Source organism: Cervus canadensis, chromosome 27 (assembly GCF_019320065.1).
Source record: "Cervus canadensis isolate Bull #8, Minnesota chromosome 27, ASM1932006v1, whole genome shotgun sequence".
In the NCBI taxonomy this organism is placed as follows: domain Eukaryota; kingdom Metazoa; phylum Chordata; class Mammalia; order Artiodactyla; family Cervidae; genus Cervus; species Cervus canadensis.
The window spans coordinates 278,038-281,990 of record NC_057412.1 but is presented as its reverse complement, the minus strand read 5'-3'; positions in this window follow the sequence as shown (position 1 = coordinate 281,990).

Below are 3,953 nucleotides of genomic sequence, written 5' to 3'. Positions count from 1 at the left end.
GACCACTTCTTGCCGAGAGTACCAGATGTGACCATGTGGTGTAAGACATAAAATGAGACTCAAGATTATGTGACCTTGACATCTGATGAAACTAGAAGCCCTCTTCTGACCCAAATGCAAGTTCCCCTCCCCACTCTGCTCCTGTGGCTAAAGTCCCCCAATTAAACACCAGTCTCTCATCAAACAGACAGGGCTTGGTTTCTGCTTACCCCCTGAGTAGTGGGCTTCATCACACGCCTGGCTGGTAGAATTACCAAACAAGGCCATTACATCTTCCCATGGGAACCAGGGGCCACTGCACTCTCTTGTTACTACAGAGCCTGTATATCACAGCCCAGCTTTTTCACCGTGTTCTCTGTGATCCCCACATGCTCTTGCCTAGTGTGCACTGACCCCTTCTCCTGGGCTGTGAGTATAGTGTGTACCAGTCACTCAGTCCTGTCCGACTCTTTTCAACCCTATGGACTGTAGCCCGCCAGGCTCTTCTGTCCTAGGGATTCTCCAGGCAAGAATACTGGAGTGGGTTGCCATACCCTCTGCCCGGAGATCTTCCCAACCCAGGGGTTGAACCTGGGTCTCCTGCATTGCAGGCAGATTCTTTACCACTTGAGCCACCAGGGAAGCCTGGGCTGTGAATTTTTGTGACTGATAAACCTCTTTTCATCTCATCTGTCCTATGTTGGGTGTGCTATCTTTATCCATCCCCATAACCCTGGGGCAGGACTCTCTCGTTCGTGAATGGTGTGAAGGGGAGGTGGTTAAAACAGATGATAAAAGCAAAGAGCTAGAGTAACAAATATTATTTTCCCTGTATATTGTCACCCTGCTTATTTAACTTATATGCAGAGTACGTTATGGGAAATGCTGGGCTGGGTGAACACAAGCTAGAATCAAGATTGCTGGGAGAAATATCGATAACCTTGGATACGTAGATGACACCACACTTATGGTAAAAAATGAAAAACTAAAGAGCCTCTTGATGAAAGTGAAGGAGGAGAGTGAAAAAGTTGGCTTAAACTCAACATTCAGAAAACAAAGATCATGGCATCTGGTCCCATCACTTCATGGCAAATAGATGGGGAAACGATGAAAACAGTGACAGACTTTATTTTCTTGGGCTCCAAAATCACTGCAGATAGTGACTACAGCCATGAAATTAAAAGATGCTTGCTCCTTGGAAGAAAAACTATGACCAACCTAGAGAACATGTTAAAAAGCAGAGGCATTACTTTGCTGACAAAGGTCTGTCTAGTTAAAACTATGTTTTCTCCAGGAGTCATGTATGGATGTGAGAGTTGGACCATAAAGAAAGCTGAGTGCTGAAGAATTGATGCTTTTGAATTGTGGTGTTGGCAAAGACTCTTGAGAGTCCCTTGGACAGCAAGGAGATCCAACCAGTCCATCCTAAAGGAAATCAGTCCTGAATATTCTTTGGAAGGACTGATGCTAAAGCTGAAACTCCAATTCTTTGGCCACCTGATGTGAAGAACTGACTCATTTGAAAAGACCCTGATGCTGGGAATTATTGAAAGTGGGAGGAGAAGGGGACGACAGAAGATGAGGTGGCTGGATGGCACCACCAACTCAATGGACATGAGTTTGAGTAAACTCCGAGAGTTGGTGAAGAACAGGGAAACCTGGCGTGCTGCAGTCCATGGGGTCGCAAGGAGTCGGACACGACTGAGCGACTGAACTGAAATGAGAGTGACACAAAGACGGGGTCATAAGCCAATGAATGTTGGTGGCCCCTGGAAGCTGAACAAAGCAAGGATTCTCCCCTTGAACTTCCGGAAACAATGTAGCCCTGGGATACCTTGATTTTAGAAATCTGATCTCTAGAACTGTAAGATAAGTTAATGTGGTTTCAAGGCACTACGCGGACTCAGCTGTGTCCTACTCTTTGCAATCCTTTGGACTGTACACCTCCAGGCTCCTCTGTCCATGGGATTTTTCAGGCAAGAATACTGTAGTGGGTTGTCATTTCCTTCTCCAGGGGATCTTTCCAACCCAGGGATCAAGCCTGCATCTCCTGCAATGCAGGTGGATTCTTTACCAATGAGCCATCAGACTGCATTCGTGGTAATTTGTTGCCAGCAGCCATAGAGAACAAATATATCATGTTTATCTTCCTAGCATCTCTCACTATCTGAAGTTTTTAAATTAATTTATTTGTACATTTATTGTCTAGTTCCTCCTACCGAGCTCTGTGAGAGCAGGCTGTGTGTTTGGTCTCCATCACCTCATCTCCAGCACCTGGAATATCTGGTGCCAAATAAATACCTGCTGAATGAGCCTTGAGTGAAACATGACGATAGCGCAACGGCCTGTGTGTGGCCTTCTCTGGGCTTCTACCCTTCCAGTGGTTCTGATAATCATGGGAAGCTTGGTTCTTAAAATCATAGTAGCATTATTTGGCACAGTTTATAACAATGCTTTGTACTGAGAATATTGTGTTCTTGGGGAAAATTTTTTTTTGCAAAATTGCTTAGAAAAGTGTTTAATGTAACTATTATGATGTATTTACAAATGCATCATTAGAAAGGAGTCAAGAAGTCAGTGTTGAAGTCAACATGGGCTGCTGCATGCAGTAAAGAGATGGTCTGGGGAGAATTCAGGTCCACAGGGGCTGCCAGCTCACAGGTCTGCCCCAGAGATGCTGGCCTTGAGCATGCTGTGCGGCGCTGTGGATCTAGCCAAATGGAGACATCACAGCTCCTCTCTAGGTTACACCTTACACCTTTGTATTAGCCTTGTATCACTGCCCCATGCATTGCTGCCAGTGTGGAAGTTTCAGACAACACTCATCACCTTACAGTTTTGGAGGATCAGGATCCAGGCCTGTGACAGCTGGGACCTCTGCTCAGGGCCTCTCCCCAGGTGAGACCCCCTTGGCGTGAAGGTGTTAGCCAGGGCTGCCATCCCACCCAAGGCTCAGGAGTCCTCTTCCAAACTCATGCAGTTGTTAGCAGAAGTCATCTCCTCGCAGCTGTAGAACTGACATCCCTTTCTCCAGCTGGCTGTTGCTGGTCAGGGGTGGCTCTCAGCTTCTAGAAGCTGTCCCTGGGTGCCTGGCACACGGCCCTCCTCTCATACTCTGCCTCTTCCCGGCCGGCAGGAGAGCCCAGCTGAGGTTCTCAACGCCTTTCAGGACTCGCCCAACTAGGCCAGGCCCACCTGGGAGGAGCATCTTCCTTTGGATTAACTCAGAGTCAACTGAGTTGGGTACTGAGTTCTAGCTGCGAAATCCCTTTTGCCGTAACAAGTGATTATCATCTTGGGGGTGATGGCCATCACAGTAAATATTTTGGGCCCTGTAAATGAATAGGCAAAAATAAGAACGTTGTGGAGGCAGTAATATAACAAAAGGAAAAAACAAATTTACACACTTCTTACAAAATTCAAAAACTATTCAGTACATTTTTTGTAATAGAGCTCTGTCAATGGAATTCTCTCCTTTTGAGGGAGGGATAACATTTCACTTAAGTGGAGTTCAAAGTTAGTATACCCTACAATAAAAATCAGTTGCAAATGTTCATCTGTTAATGCTGATTTGTACTGAGATTTTACCAATTTCATCTTTAAAAATGCCCTTTCATATAGATAGATATTGTCAAGTACTGATACTAATTCATGGGCACATAATTTTAATTGTGGATATTCATCAATTGGAAGACATTTATAATGTCACAGGCCTTGCCCAGACTCACGGGGAGGGGGTTGTTCCCTGGCGTGGGGTTGGGGTGGGCTTGGAATCTTGCAGGCCAGTTTGGCCAGTCTGCCAACCACAACCCCTCCACCCAGATTCACAGCTGCATTCTCACCGATTCCATCCTTTCTAAACCCAGGAGGCGCAGTCTCCGCCGGACTTCTGCTAAGCTCCAGGAACTCTCTTCATGACTGGGACAAGGCAGCTGTCTCATCAGACCAGGGGTGGCCTCTCGCTGGGTCCTCTA